Raw genomic sequence first — 16,787 nt, 5'->3', positions numbered from 1 at the left:
TGAGTGGCGTTTGCAGGGTGCAGCCCCGGCTGCCTGCACACTTCCTGGAGAGAGCACGCGGAGGAGGAGCAGGTGAGGCTCCCCAGCCCTGTCTGGGTTAGAATCCCGCCGCTGGCTCTCGCCCGTGGGTTTTGCACTCTTGCCGCGGTTCTCCTTGTGCCTGCTGCGTTTCCCCGAGTCTGGGACCTGGGACGCCAGGGACAACGAGGGTGGGAAGGCAGTGAAGGACGTGAGCCAGGTGCCCAGATGATGCCATGTTTGTTTCTCTCACAGAAATCATTCACACTTTTGCAGTCTGATTTTATGCCGAAAGATTTGGGGCAGCTTACAAAAATGCACACATAAGACTAAGAGAAAATAAATAGATCAGAAAAACTACCAAAGAAGCATGAGGAAGGATAGACAAGACCAACCTGGAAGTGAGGGTAAAACGCCAAAAGGCTAGTGTGAGGAGCTGGCGGCGTGAGGGAGCAGGGGAAGCTGCCCCTTGCACCTGCAACGCCCCGCATGGGCACCAGTGCGAGTCCCAGCTCTCCACTTCCAACACAGCTCCCTGCTGTGCCCTGGGGAAGCAGTGGAGGATGGCCCAAGTACCTGGGCCCCTGCACCCACGTGGGAGACCTGGAGGAAGCTCCCGGCTCCTGGCTCAGCCATCTAGGAAGTGAATCGGCAGATGGAAAATCCCTGTCGCTTCTCTCTCTCTGTAACTCTGACTTTCAAAATAAACAAGCAAATCTTTTTAAAAAAAGAAGGAAGGAAAGAGAGAAAGAGAGAGAGAGAAAGAAAGAAAGAAAGAAGAGAGAGAGAGAGAGAGAGAGAGAGAGAGAGAGAGAGAGAAAGCTATGGTAAGAGCTTCTGGATTTTTGGCCAAGACACAGAAGTTTAGGCTTCTAGAAGTGAGTGAGAGGAGTGACCCACGGATACTCGGGGTGCAAAGTACTTGCTGGACACCAGGGGGCCCAGCAGGGACCCACACATGCCCTGAACTCTGATTCTTACCCTCATGCCTGTGTCTCGAGCTGAAAAAATAATCTTGACTAAACAGAAAGGAATTGTTTGGGTGACAAAACTTTGAGAACCACTGAAATTAAACTTTATTCCAGAACAATTGAAAGCACTTTTAGAGAGGAGAATTATTTACTTAGTTATTTGAAACGGAGAGAGACAGAGAATCTTTTATCCAGTGGTTCATTCCCCAGACGCTCACAACAGCCAGGCCCAAGCCAAGAGCCAGGAACTCCATCCGGGTCTCCCAGCTGGTTGGCAGGAGCCTAGGCACTTGGGCCACCACCTGCTGCTTTCCCAGGCACATCAGCAGGGAGCTGGGTCAGAAGCCGAGCAGCCAGGGGCAGAGCCAGCACTCGGACACGGCATGCCGGAAATGCAGTGGCAGCTTAATCCACTGCACCACAACACTAGGCTCAGCCAAAAAACCTCTTAAAATGAAATATAAAGAAAAGAGTGATTTAAATTAAGAAATAACATCAGCACATGAGAGATACAGGGCAGGGAAAAAAAAAGAAATGTCTCAGGCATTTTCTCCAAATAATAGGTGTGTATCTTTTAATTTCTGGGTCCAGGTTTTCAGTGTGCTTGTGAGATAGCTCGGCGACTACTTAAGTATTATTTTCCCAGTCTGCAATCGCGTTCCATGCATTTATGCGTAGGAAGTGATTCCCATGTTTTACTGAACGTGTAAATACACGGGTAGCTGTTTTCCCCACAAACTCTGTCTCCTAGGTCTCACAATAGCGTTCCTCAGCCACGTACTCTGCTAGCCCTCCTCCAAGGCGTATCTGCACGGGTATCAGACACACACGGGAACCCAGCAGGCAGAGTGAGACCCAAGACCAGGAGACCATGTGGGTGAAAGGTGCCAATCGCCACCCAAACCTCGCAGCCAAGTGGCACGAAAAGGTTGAAATTGGCTGAGTCGGACTTCTGCTCTGAGGAAGGTGTTCGGAAACCAGGCAAGGAGGAGTCGCCGAGAAGTCCACGTGGGTGGGTGTAGTGCACAGCATCGGTGACACAGGTGCGGCCGCGCAGGGTTCAAGTGCGGACACCCAGCCCCAGTGGCCAGTGATGGGTGGAGGCTCTCACATTATGGAAACACCACCAACAGCCCTATTCACTGCCGGCACGACTCCACAAGCCTAGCACAACCACCGCCGTCACAAGGGAATGTGGAGCCAGCGTCCGCTGTGGACTCCCAGACAGCAGGTCAACAGCGCTCAGGACGATGACTTCCTCCCAGCCAGGAGAAGCAGAATCAGACACGACTCCAAGCTGTCTGCCACAGCGAGGGCTCCCAGCTGGGAGAGGGAGAGCTACAGACTCATTCCGGGAGACTCTGAGTGAGTGGCCCTGACCAAGAGACACGGAACACAGCTGCGGCTGACCCACGGCTTCCTTGTCCATGGGGAGCATCCCAACGGGGTGAAGCTGACAAAAAAGGAAAATTCACAAATTCTCTCTATGGAGACTAGAACGCCATCTGATGCCATTTCTGTCTCCAGCACACACCTTTGATATAAAGGAAAACTAGAGATAAAAATTCCTGGGCTGGGGCTGGAGGCGGCAGAGGTCAGAGTGCACAGGGCCTCGCAGACCACACCCTAGAGTCCCAGGGAACCCACCCAAGGTTAATTGGGGGCAGAGGGAGAAACAGTGGGTGTTGAGAACTGTCCTCTAGGTGGCGCCCTCCTGTCTCTCCCCAAAGCCAGCACTGGTGGGAAAACCAAAGAAGCAACCCCGAAAGTCTTCATCCTTAGGATTGTTTGGTGATGTTGTGGATGTAGGAGGCAACACAACCACACAAGGAAGGGATGAGACAAAACTCGGAAAGAAAAAGTAAAACTACCACTATGCAAATTATGTCACTGACCACAGGACTAGGGAAAAACAGCTGAAAACAGACACCGCATCTCGTTCCGTCCTCTTTGTCCTCTCGCCCTGAGCAGTTCAGTGGCTTTGCCAAGGATGAACAGCAGTTGTGGCTGCTCTGTGGACGCCCAGGCAAGGGCGGGACGGGGAGCGCAGAGGCCAAGTCCAGGCAGTTATGAGAGACGTGCTCCACAGGGCGGCTGGCCACGGGAGACACACACGCAGCTGGGCCAGTTCCCCACTCTTGGAAAGTGGGTTACGATCACGGAACGGGAGCAAACCAGGCCGAACTCAGTGACGCTGGATGGGAACAAAGTGTTGGTATGAATTTTCTTTTTCTTTCTTTTTTATTTATTCAAAAGTCAATCAGAGAGAGAGAGAGAGCGGAGAGATCTTCCATCTGCTGGTTCACTCTCCAAGATGGCTGCAACAGCCAGGGCTGGCCAGACTGAAGCCGGGACCCAGGAGCTTCATCTGGCTCTCCCCCAAGGGAACAGGGGCCCAAACACTCGGGCCATCCTCTGCTGCGTTCCCAGGTGCATTAGCAGGGAGCTGGGTGGGACGTGGAGCAGCCGGAACACTAACTGGTGCCCACATAGGATGCTGGCATCACAGGCAGTGGCTTAACCCACTACACGACACCAGCCCCGAATTTCAGATTGTGAACACAGACAAATGCAGGAAAAATGCAGCCGTTAATGTTCCTGTGCACGCTGGTTTATCTCCGCACATAAACAGAGCCAGAGGTCAAGGCCGAGAGGAGAGCAGACGCCGAAGCCGCCCGGGCGAGCTTCCCACCGGCCCAACCGGAGGCAATGTGGGCTTCAAAATGGATCAGGAAACCGTGCGTTATCACCACCACAGAGAGCAGGGAACCACGAGTCCATACGAGTGGGCAGCGGGAAGCTGAGAGGTGAGACGGTGCACACGACTTCACGGCACCTTCTTCCAGACTCCTCACGGAGCTCCAGGGACAGGCGTGCACTGCACCGCGGAGAGAACATGTAGGTGCTGCCTCAGACGGTCAGAGTGGGCACCACCACCAACGGATCAGCATAGCTGTTATCTGCGATATTCCTCCCAACAGGGCACAGCTGGGAGCTAACCACAGTGTACACCGGACAGACTCACCCGAGGGACAACCGAGAAACCCAGAGTTCATTATCTTCCAAAACGCCGAAGGCATGGGAGTCCACGCAGACGGGCATTGCTCCAGACCGGAGGAGACCAACGAGACAGAAGCAGGTGTGACTGATGCGGCTGCATCGGCCAACAAACTGTGAATGGGGCCGGAGGTTAGACGGTGGAGACGTAGCAGTATCACGTTCTTGATTTTGGTAGTTGTATCTGAATGAGCAAGGGAATGCCTCTGTGGGAAACACACACTCAGGTACTCAGGAAAATGGTTCTGGGGAATAAAGCTCTTTCTACTGCACTTGAAACCTCCCCGTACCTTTGAGGTTATCTCAAGCTTTTGAAATTTGTTTATAAAAGTATCCATTATGGGGCCGGCGCCGCGGTTCACTTGGCTAATCCTCCGCCTGCAGTGCCTGTACCCCGGGTTCTAGTCCCGACTGGGGCACAGGATTCTGTCCCAGTTGCTCCTCTTCCAGTCCAGCTCTCTGCTGTGCCTGGGAGTGCAGTGGAGGATGGCCCAAGTGCTTGGGCCCTGCACCTGCATGGGAGACCGGGAGGAAGCACCTGGTTCCTGGCTTCAGATCAGCGCAGCGCGCCAGCCGTAGCAGCCATTTGAGGGGTGAAACAGTGGAAGGAAGACCTTTCTCTCTGTCTCTCTCTCTCTCACTGTCTAACTCTGCCTGTCAAAAAAAAAAGTATCCATTATGTTCACCACCTATAATTACTACCTTAAAAATGTAATGGAAGAAATAACTCCACATATAAGGGCAATAGAAAAAGATAAACATAACTAAGAATAAATGTACAGGAAGTGGGCAGTTTCTGTGAGGAAAACTTGGCACACTTTGACCAGAACACAGAGAGAGAACTTATTTTAATCATATTCCTTTTATATCTTTTGGATTTTTGCCAAGTGCATTTATTTTTTATTCAAGGATAAATGGATAAAATCACAATGCAACAGTGCAGTGAAAAAAGTATTTCCAGACCACGAACTGGACCCCATCCATAACCTGACAACAAGACAGGAATTTGCAGTGGGCCTTTGTGAACCCAGCGAAAGATGCCATAAAGAAATCTCTGCTGAGTTCGGGGGAGACCCACGGTGCACTGAGATGACTGTGCTGGGGAGACGCAATCCACTGAACATGACGGATGGCTCCTCGCGGACCCATGAGCACCTCCAGCCGGAATTCAAGGTCGCCCATGAGTCAACAGGTCACTCCCTTCCAGAAACGCGTAAAACACTTTGAATGACCCCCATAAAGCTGTTGGCGTAATGGCTCATGCAACACGTTCTTATCTTCCGGTAAAGACTGAACATTCCTCACGGGCTGGAACGGTAAGCTCAGGCCCATCACTCACGGCAGTGCCTGTGCCTGGCACACCACTGTGTGGCCGCGAGGTTTGTGCTTTCTCTTCTTAGACCCTTGACCCAAGCTCAGCTCTCAATGTGACGGTGCCTTGGTGACTAAGACGCGAGTTTTACCAAAGATGGAGGAAGGTGGCTAAGGTGATAGAATTTGTCGATTCTGGTGCTGAGAGAGAGAACTGAAAAGTTCGCATCATCAGACCCGGACCGGAAGCCACAGCTGAGCGACAGCTCCGAAGAGAATTGCATAATTTTTGCAACTTGGCAGGTAGGCATCCCCAGAGCTTTTCTTTATTTATTTCATTATTTTCCCTGTCTACCTATTAAATCCAGACACACCAGGCTTCACTCTGAATGGCAAAAATAAAGAACTACATGTACTCATCGTGTTGACATGGGTTGAATTTAAGCGTATAAAGAATAAAATAGAGAGTGATAACTGACAAGGTAGCAATCAAAGTACAAGTACCCAAGGCTTCAGTCCAGCCTCCCGGGGTGAGGGGGCGTGAAAAGAACGGGCGCTGGGAACAAAGGGTCCCAAAGGAACCTCGTGAAGAGAAAAAGCCACAATTACCCCCAAGTCCATTGGAACCAGGATTGCAAAGCAGGCGTGAGAAGTTCTCAAGAGCATAGACGTGATCTTAGAGAGCTACTCACGCCGCTCGCTCCACGGGCGTGGGCACGAGACGCCCCAGGGCTCCTTGAGATGGAGACAGGGAAGAGGACACTCTGCTACCTGCCCAGGCAGGAGGGCGCTCTGCCCCCAGGGACCCCACCAAGCCCTCTCTGCATGGACAGAGCACCCAGAGTGGACACTCCTGACTGTCCCCTGCTCCTACCTCACACACCTGGGCTGAGGTGTGTCCTAGAACACCTGCCCGATGCTTATTGCTGGAAGGAAGACTTGCGTGTGCTCGGAACCTGTTTCCCATCCAGCTGAGGAGCCGGGACTCGCACCCTGAGCCCGACACAGCAGTCAGACCCCACAGGAAGGGGGGAACGGGAGGACCCAGCGGCCTGGGCCCCAGCGCCGCCGCTCTCCCCTTCCCCGGATCTCCGCTCTAACTCCCTTTCTCTGCCATGCTATTCAGTTGTTCAAACCATGATTAGGACTCGAAGACAAATTAATGAATTTCACGACTTACAAACAGGCTGCCGGCCACGATTTGAAGCCGCTGGCAGAGTGCAGTCCACGGTGTTACGGAACTGGGGTTGCTAAGGACACCGCACATGTTTTGGGGGTGACAGACCAAAGTTTTGTCAAAGTTAACTAAGGAATGGGTTGCACTAACAAAAATTTAAAATCTTTCTGTAAAACACCGATAATCTGAAGAAAAGCTCCGTAGTTCCTGGCCGTCCAAAGAAGATGCACTGAGAGATGACAAGGAGATAAGAGCAGGGGGGTCCCGGGAACGCAGAACAGGCCGTCCACAGACAGGCAGTCCACAGTGAAGGTGAGCACAGGACTCTATGGAAATCCACGTAACTGGAAAGTGACCGGGCACCCGTGGCTGAGTTTGTAAATGTGACCAAAGCGGGATTCGTAAAGTTCTGTCTTTATCATAGTTCAACTCTTTAACGCACAGGCAATCCCCTTCGTCAAAAACATGACAGAATTTGTCAAGAAAACGGAAGCATTTTTTCTCAAAAATCAACCATGCAGTAAACCACTATCTGAAACAGATGGCTTTACCCTTACATTTTTGGTCATGTCCGAAACATCACCTGAACCAGACCACTGCGTGGTTAATAATTCTCAGACAATGCCAAATAAAACCAGTTAGTGTAAAGTTGGAAACTCCCACCCTCCATCGCTATCGCTAGCCACCGCCTCTCAGCAATGCAAACACGCCTGGTTTCCCTCTTCACATCGTTCCTCCATACGTCTCTGACAAGTGACAACTTCCAGAGGCTCCGTCTCTATCTCATCTAAACAGTGGCCTCCTCTCAAATGGCTCCTCCAAGGGCAGCACGGACCAGCGTGAGGCCGGCTCCCACTGCTCCAGCATCGGTCGAGACGTGGGGGACGGAGGCAGCCAGACACGACTGCCAGGACCTCGCCACACCGCCCAGCGCCCGCCTCTGGCTTCCTGGAGGAGGCAGAAACGGCAGCATCCCAAGGATGTTCATACTCTCCATGAGAGACCCGGAGGACAGCAGGGTTCCGGGGCAGAGAGGGCGCCAGCTGCTGCGGAAAGCCAGCATCTGTGCAGCCGATTGAAGGCACCCGTGAGCGGAGCAGAGGCAGGAGCACAAGACCCCAGGACTCCGCCGGGCGCCTTCCCCTGCAGTGACGCAGCCTCGCTGGTCCTGGCTCTGCACCAGTGCCGGGGGGTGGGGAAGCCCCCTTCATCCCCTGGACAGTATAAGAAGCTGTCACATGCAAGGAGAGACAGCAACAGGGACCTGGCGGGCGACAGGGGTGGCTGCTGCGCTTGTCCACCTAGTCTTGCCGACTACTTCTTCCTAAAGGAACAAGAGAGTTTGTCTGAGGCTCTGTCTTGGCTGCCTTTCATCCTGGGATCTGGGAGAATGGGGAGGGGGGAGAAGAAGCCCAGTTCCAAGCCCCAGAGGTCTTATCTGCTGTGACCCCCCACCCCAGGACATACTCCCCTCTCACTGGAGCACAGACAGCAGGGGGCACCGGGCCTGGAGGGAGGCCCCTGTGAGAGGAGTTCTGTCATCCACTCACGCAGTCATTTGGCAACTCCCCACAGAGCACGGAGCGGAGCCAAAGACCTAGGAGACCTCTGCCCTTACGGAGAGTAAGTTCTCACAGGCAGAGGCTAACCGAACACATAAGCAAAAATAAGAGCGTCTCAGATAGCTCCACGTTCTGTCATCTCCTCCCATGCGATGTCGTCAACACGTCCCCGCGTGGCCAGCAAGATGTGGCCTGTTCTTGCAGTATCCCCAGCACTCAGCACAGGTCAGGTGCACGGGCAGACCTCGGGTGTCTGACCAACAGAATGGAACGGGCAAAGGGGTCCTGGGTAAGTTTTGCTGATTCTCTTTCTTCCGTCGAAAGCCTGACGGAGTTCAGCGGCGTGGCGCGTGAGTGGCGCCGTCCCCAACGTCGCTCTCGTGGACTTCATGAATCCCCGCAACTGACAACATTCCAGCTCCCCCGTGCGTTGCTTTGCACTGTGCTCCACGCAGGCACACAGCAGTGATCCTGGACGTCTGACAGTCAGAGCAAACACTGCGGGCAACACCCAAGAAGAGAGCCTGATGCGAGTAGAGAGGCGTCAGGGCTACAGCGCTACGTTGTCAGTTAATTACAGATTTGTCTTGGGTGCTGTGGCAGATGACTCCTCCCCCTACACGTTAGCGCATTCACGATGAAGCTAAAGAAGCCGCTACAAAGTACTGCTGTGTGTGCATACGAATGACTATCTTATCATTTAAGATACACAGCTGAGTGGGACCCAACGCCAGTGACGTGAGGCAGTTGCTGACATCTGTGCAGCCGGAGTGAAACCGGGCCTGTGACAATACCGTACAGTCTTTACCTGAATCTCAGCCACAGGTGGATGGTGGTAGAAATAGAAGGCAAGGCTGTGACTGTGCTCCACATGGTGCAATTAATTTCAAATTAAGGCAAAATATGGCTTAAACACAGCTCAGTATCAGAGCCTGGCCCTTGAAACATGGAGACCCACCTTGGATGGCACAGTATCACCGCCTGGAGACACCCACAGCCAAGATTTCTAGAAACACACTGCACTGGAGTCTGCAGGGCTTCCCAGGCTCCGGCGGCTACTCCCACGCACACACACCAGGTCTACTCCACCTCAACCGAGACGCCACTGCCAACTTCTACCGATGCGACAGACCCACCAAAGCCCTGGAGTCACTCGGGCAGACGTCAGCACACAGCAGTCACCCCTGGACCCTCAGGTCCTTACCAGCCTCATGCTGGGCAGGGGCATAGGTGTGGCACTGGCTGTGGCTAGCAGGTGTGGCTGGAGGGAGGGGCCATGCGTGTTGGCCACGGCTGGTGTGGATTGTACTCCCCACTGACACCAAGGGAGCAGTGCGTGATCTCGCTCCCCAGCTGGCCTAGGTGTGGGTAGAAGAGTTGGAGCACAGTGTTTCCACTTCCGTCTCATCCTTCCACCCAGGCATCCGCGACTCAAAGTCAAGTCCTCGGGGAGACACCACTACAAATGTGTGACACTGGTTTTGTTTTGTTTTGTTTTGTTTTAACTTTTATTTAATGAATATAAATTTCCAAAGTACGACTTATGGATTACAATGGCTTCCCCCCCATACCGTCCCTCCCACCCAAAACCCTCCCCTTTCCCACTCCCTCTCCCCTTCCATTCACATCAAGATTCATTTTCGATTATCTTAATATACAGAAGATCAGCTTAGTATACATTAAGTAAGGATTTCAACAGTTTGCTCCCACACAGAAACATAAAGTGAAAAATAATAGATGATTTTTTTAAATGATGATGAAATCAGATCAGACCTATTGTCATGTTTAATCCCGACACTGGGTTCTAATCACCTCGCCACGTTTAACCTCAGAGCACATTTCCTTCATGAGAGAAGAATCGTACAGCTCAGTGCGAATGCTCCTTCCGTGAATGCTCCTACCACCGCTTCTATAAGCAGGATGCTCAGCTGGGAAGCGCTCACCCTTTCAGGCACCAAGAAGTCACTGGGTGTCCACTGTACCCCACACAGGCCCAGGGAGTACAAAACCATGAGCAGGACAGGGATTGGCAGTCCCCAAAGTCAGAGAGGAACTCAGCAGTTAGACCCCCCCACTGCCCGAAACAGGTTTACATCCTATTGAAAAAAATTGGAATATCTAAATAGATAAAACGCATAAATGTCATAACAGCCAGCATTGTGGCGTAGCGGATAAAGCCACCACCTGCAGTGCCGGCATCCTATATGGGCTCTAGTTTGAGTCCCGGCTGCTCCACTTCAGATCCAGCTGTCTGTTGTGGCTGGGGAAAGCAGTAGAAGATGGTCCAAGCCCTTGGGCCCCTGCACCCACATGGGAGACCTGGAAGAAGCTCCTGGCTCCTGGCTTCGGATCAGCCTAGCTCCAGCTGTTGCGTCCAACTGGGGAGTGAACCATCAGATGGAGGACCTCTCCCTCTCTCTCTCTCTCTCTCTCTTCCTCTCTGCCTCTCTTTCTCTCTCTGTGTAACTCTAACATTCAAATAAATAAATAAATCTTTAAAAAAAAGTCATAACAGACATTGTGGTTTTGTGAGAATTCACATCAATATCATATCAATTATAGTTTTATAGTTTTCATGGTTGTCCTCAGGAAGAATATCAGTATCCTACTTTAATATAATACACATTTTCTGGGCCACCATTGTGGCGCCGTGTGTTAAACCGCCACCTGTGATGCTGGCATCCCATAAGAGCACCAGTTCGAGTCTCGGCTGTTCCACTTCAGATCCAGCTCCCTGCAAATGCACCTGGGAAAGCAGCAGGTACTTAGGGCCCTGCCACCGAGCAACACCATGTCCCAGCACTCTGCACAGGTCAAGCGGGTGGGCAGACCACAGGGCACGTCTGACCAACACAATGGAATGGAATAGAAATACGTGGCAGAAGGGGCCCTGGATAACATTTGCTTGGGAGACCCAGATGGAGTTCCAAGTTCCAGCCTGCTCCAGCCCTGGCCATTGCAGCCATTTGGGAAATGAACCAGTAGATGGAAGATCTCTCTGCATGTGTCTCTCCCACTCTCTCTGTCACTCTGTCTTTCACATAAATAAATCTTTTTTAAAAAAAAAAAGTCTTTTAGGACCTTTTTTAAAATTTTTAAATTTTTTTAAAAAAATTGTATTTTAAAATAGCACAATCATTTCTCTGTCATACTTAAATTCCTTCAGTGTGTGCTCTGCAGTGAGATCAGAAGCCTGTGGCCATTTATTCAACACAACACTGTTCTTCCCAACAGCTACTGTAAACAGAGAAAGAAAACCAGTCCCATAGATCCCAAACTCGACCACAGAGCTGGGCACCTGCATCAGCCACCGTTTCTGTTGTTGACCAGTTCACACCAATGGCTCAAGGAATACGCTCTCATTTACCAAACACCCCGAAGTGTGGAGTCCAGGCTGACGACCACATGGGATGACCCAGTCTTCAGTGGAGTTGAAATGGCTATCGTCACTTTGACCCAACAACTCTGTCTAGGAATTTACCAACATATAAATTCATACACGTGTCCAGAAAGTGCCTTGTGCTTGCTTATTGCAACATTATCTTTAAAAGCCAAAGACTGGTGTCTTGACTACCATTCTACAGGAGCTTAATTAACTTAGTTACGGTACACTGCACAACAAGACACATACAGATAATGAAAATAAAGCAGAACTATATATGCTGATAAATTTCCAATAAGTAAGTCATCAAAGCAAAGTGCAGGAGGCTAGTGTGCACAGGGCACTTGTCTTCATGGAAGAGTGAGGTGTTAAATGCACACTCACGTGCCCACAGGAGGTTCTGGTCAATGGCAACCGGCACGCATTCCAGGGGTCCCGAAAGATTACACTGGAGCTGAAAACTCCTACTGCCGGGGACACCCAGCATGGGAACATCTGTCTTCAGCAAACCGACTGTGCAACAGAGGATGACCTGGCGCCTGGCTCCCTGCCATCCACATGGGAGATCAGGATGGAGTCTGGCCCCCGGTGTTGTGGCCATCTGGGGAGTGGGCCAGCAGTTGGAAGTTCTCTCTCTCTCTCTCTCTCTCTGTGTGTGTGTGTGTGTGTGTGTGTGCACCAGCATTGTGATGCAGGTTAAACCTCTGCTTGCACTGCCAGCTTCCCTGTCACAGTGCCAGTTCCAGCACTGGTGGCTCTGCACTTCTGATCCAGCTTCTTGCTAACGCACTTGGAAGGCAGCAGACAATGGCCCAAATGCTTGGGGCATGGCCACCACGTGGGAGTCCTCAGTGGATTTCCTGGCTCCTGGCTTCAGCCTGGCCCTGGCTCGCTCTCTCTCTCTCTCTTTCTCTCACATGCACACACACACACACACACACACAGAGTCTTTCAAATAATCACATAAATCTTTTTTTTAAAGTGTAACACATACAATTATGTACAGTGCAGAACACATCTGATAATGACAATAAAATGTTGCATTACTAATTTATATAGTTGCTATACCACAGTAAACTTTTTACCATTACCTTAGAGCGTACCTCTACTTATAAAAAAGTCCACTGTCAAGGCATATGCCACGCTGTGCGCACAGCAGCCTCCTACGTCTCCTGTCGCTGGCATCCAGGGGCCACATGAAACGATGGACTGGCACCATCTGGGCTGTGTGACTCACACCACGATGTTCACACAACATGGCACAACCACGCAGTTGTCAGAACACAGCCTGTCGTTAAGCCACAAATGACTGTGCAAACTTCTATATGCATAGACTGCTCCCGGTCGGCTACATAGGAACTTCGCAAGATTGGTGCCCTTTGGGGAAGATAACTGTGTATGTGCATCTAATCTGTGCGTGTGCGTTCTGTCTCTGTCTCTGACTTTCCAGTAACTCTTTTTGAAAAGGAGGTTGAGGGGCCAGTGCTGTGCACAGCAAGTAATACCACCACCTGCAGTACCGGTATCCCAAATGGGGACCGGTTCAAATCCCAGTTGCTCCACTTTTGATCCCGCTCCCTGCTAATATGTCTAGGAAAGCAGTGGAAGATGGCCCAAGTACTTGGGCCCCTGCAGTCTGGAAGAAGCTCCTGGCTCCTGGCTTCGGATCGACCCAGTTCCAGCCATTGCAACCAACTTCTCTCTCTCTCTGTAACTCTGCCTCTCAAATAAATAATTTCCTTTCTGGATGGAACCAAACAGGGAACGAGACCCACAGCTTCCGTTCCAGCCCACATTCCTGTCCCGATTCTTCACCAGACTCACCTCTTCCCCCCTCCCACCTCCCTGGGCCCTCCCCATGGCAGGGACCTTTCTGATGTGGAGTGTGGAACGCAAGAGACACAAACAACCCCCCCAAAAAAGCAATCTGAGATGAAATCCTCCTGGCACTGAACTCCTCTGGGACCATGCTGGTCTGATTTCTTTAAGACTGATCTCTTTCCCCCAGGACCAGATCAGCTCCTTAATATCAATGATTGCAAACCACCCAGAAGAGGTTTTTCATTTGACATAAAAACTAGTCGTCCGATGAACTCTACTAAAAGCCTTCGTCTGTAGGGAAGCTGGGTCTGGCCGACATTAGGGGCCCATGTAGATGCAGGTCAGTTTCTGAGGCAGCAGAGAATAGATATGACTCAGGTGCAGGCTCTCCCCACTAATGACACAAGAAAGCCACAATACCCAAGTGCCAGTCTGAAACGGGAGAGGGGCACGCTTATAGGAAACCATGTGTTTGCTTCGGTCGTTGGTTCACTGGGCAACAGAAGAGCCACCCATAAATGGCTTCACTGTGGCTCAAGAGATCTAAGGAATGAGAACCGGAGTAGCTCACGTCCAGGCCCCTCTGCTGGAGGCCCCAGATTACCTGACTTCACACATCACTGCGGCAGGAACCCAGGGCGCTGGGCTGGAGAGCATCTCCTCCAATTTCATCCAAAGTAGAAACTGCTTATTTTTAAAACACTAATGAGACTAGCTTAATGTAATGATGTATAGCTGGCATAATTTCACCTCCAGAGACCATCTTAATGGAAATGGGGGTCAAAACCAGAAGACAAAACAATAAAGAATGATGAGGGAGGAGGAGGGGATGGGGGAGTGGAGCAGGAGTTCAGAGAATCTACCTGGGCTAACAGAACAGGTTTCTAACCACAGAGTAACCGCGGGACAGCCAGGGTTGATAATGAACCTCGGTGAAGAATAACAGATGAGATACCTTGCGATTAAGCAGGTTTCTAAGTAAATAGTAATTTTCAGAAAGAGACTACTATGAAAAGAATGTACAAAGAATTGGAAGTATTTTACAAGATCACCAAGCGCAGTTATTCAGTATTTGCCCTGCCCCTCCCATCTCGTCATTCTCACAGCGAGATGTGTATTGGAGCACATGGCAGATCTGAGTTCAAAGCAATGAAAAACAGCAACCAAGCAGAGGACAAATTCTGACCAACATGGGCCATTTGCACACCAAAGTTCTCCAAGTCAGAGTCCCAACCTTCATGGGTTTCTTATTTTATACAAATATCCACGCCAGTAAAATCTGCACATAGGTCAGGACTGAAGTCAGCTGGCGTCCACGGAAGGACCATGTTCTCATCACAATTTCACACACACACACACACACACACACACGTGTGCACACACATCGAACAGCTGCAATGGACAACCAAAGACATGTTCAGCCCGGGCGAGGATAATGCACTTCCCTTTCCTTTCCTCCAGTTAAATAACGCAGGATGGCTCTATCAAGGTCAGGGAGGAAAGAAAAGTCATCCATGTGTGTGCACAATGACCCACTCAGGAGCCTGTCTTCATTCCCAGAAGGAATGTCCTAAAGAGAACCCGTTAACAACACAGGCACCATTGCAACACAACCACAGGAAATGGTGGAGGCCAGCTGTGCCCGGGGAATGCCTGCACACGGACTGGCGCTGGCTGAGGGCACAGAAAGGAGCAATCTGGCTTTGTGGCTGGGTTCAAGGCTCCTTCCACTCTCTACTCCGGCAGCATCCATGCTTACCGGCTGTTCAAACCCTTAGATCAAACCAGCCTGCCGGGAGGTGGTCTTACAATCGGTGACTACCACTGAAACGCAGGTTCCAGTTTCGTAGTTTAACACATGCTGTAACATACTTCCACGGGCTGACATGGACAACCACACCAGCCTTCCAAGTTGCGAGGACTCAGAAGAAGCCGCTTCTGGGTTTCAAGGCCAACAAGACCTTGTCTGTTCCTCTGCCTGCACGGAGACCCAAAGCGGAAACAAAAATGGCAACAAAGTCCTGCCGCGAGGTCGCAGTTCAGTGTCTGAGTCATGGCAGCTGCCACATCAAGAGAAGTACGCACTTGACCTCCCCAATTCTCACGTCGAGGACTGCAGTCATGTATGCATACAGTCACACACGAGACATGTAAACCATGTGCCAGACACATACCAAATACAGCACATACCACACGGAACCACTGGCAGGCACTCACACCCCACGTCAGCTACACACGACATACGCCGTTGATCAGATATGTGGAGCACTGGACAGGCTTTGGCCACCTGGGCTGTGTGCCGCGACTCCTCTCTCCCTAGGAAATGCATTAACAATAGCAGAGCAGGTGAGCGTTCACACCCTCGCCGGGTTCTGCAGTTACGTTCCCAGTCAATGAGCAAGGAGCAACCATATTTGCCAAATACAGAGGTACAGTAAAACCTTCAGGCGTTGTAAGCACTAAAATAACACCAGCTTGCACAATCAGTCACTTCAAAATTATGCTAAGCACTGAATAATATGGACATGGGTACTTCCTATTGCCTATTCTAACTGGCAAAATGCCCTGTGCCAAGCGTATATCACCAGGGGGTGAAGGAATGATTTGCTGCTGGTGGTGCAGGACATCCATAGCATATTTTTTAAATAAAAAAGCTCTAATAGCCCATATTTCCACCAAAAGAATGAAAATGTTTGTGAAAACCCAGTTCTTTCCTATTAGGACTGCAGCCATGCACGCATTCATTATTGCAACCGCGTTAGAGCTGTCCAGGTTGCTCTTCACCGTAATAATGACGTCCTTTCCTGTAAACGTCATCACTTCTCAACCTGGAGAAGAGGGTCTATTCCTCTCTGGAGCACACTCCAGCCAGAATCAAATGTTGCATTCAGAGCTGATGGATTTGCCAGACCCTTGTGGCGATACCGAGGTATTCCACCAACCATAAAAACACCAACCATACAAACAAAGTCATTTGCAAAACTTGAAGCTCTTACCAAATACCATTTTTTCCAGTAAAATTAACTTCATAAATGCACTGGTTTTTGCTCTAAAATCCTAATGGGGTGAAGAAAGTCAAACCAAGGGCAGTGAGGAGCATGGCACCTCCATCGGGGTACGGGCGCAGCACTGTCCTCCGCCGTTGCTACCGACACCAAAAACCACTGTCCAGGGGCAGCCAGCCCCAGTGCTGTGTGTTCAGAATGCAAGCAAGCCGTGCCCAAGGGCCCGAGTGCACCACAGATCTGAAGGGGACTCGGTACCACCGTGTCATCAAAGGAGAAGGGGCATGGACTCCATCTTGGACACACGAGCCCGTGTCTCCCAGGCTGTACCGGGAGCTGTACCTGCCACCAGCCAAGGCCACGAGCCCAAGGCCAGGCTACAGGAAGACGAGAGCCGAGCCACGCAGGAGAATCCCCGAGCTTCCCACCTTCCTACCCACCTGGGTTCGGATTATGCCCCCACATGTCATTTCACCAAATTTT

At 51.0% G+C, this 16,787-nt stretch overlaps 1 protein-coding gene across 2 annotated transcripts in view; it reads right to left on the bottom strand.

Annotated features, from left to right (window-relative positions):
- Positions 1–16,787, bottom strand: part of PDE10A (phosphodiesterase 10A) — a 631,241-nt gene that overhangs the window by 611,855 nt on the left and 2,599 nt on the right. The gene's annotated exons all lie outside the window — the stretch shown is intronic.

The sequence above is a fragment of the Oryctolagus cuniculus genome, chromosome 5 (assembly GCF_964237555.1).
Source record: "Oryctolagus cuniculus chromosome 5, mOryCun1.1, whole genome shotgun sequence".
NCBI lineage: Eukaryota > Metazoa > Chordata > Mammalia > Lagomorpha > Leporidae > Oryctolagus > Oryctolagus cuniculus.
This window is presented reverse-complemented; position numbering and strand designations above follow the sequence as displayed.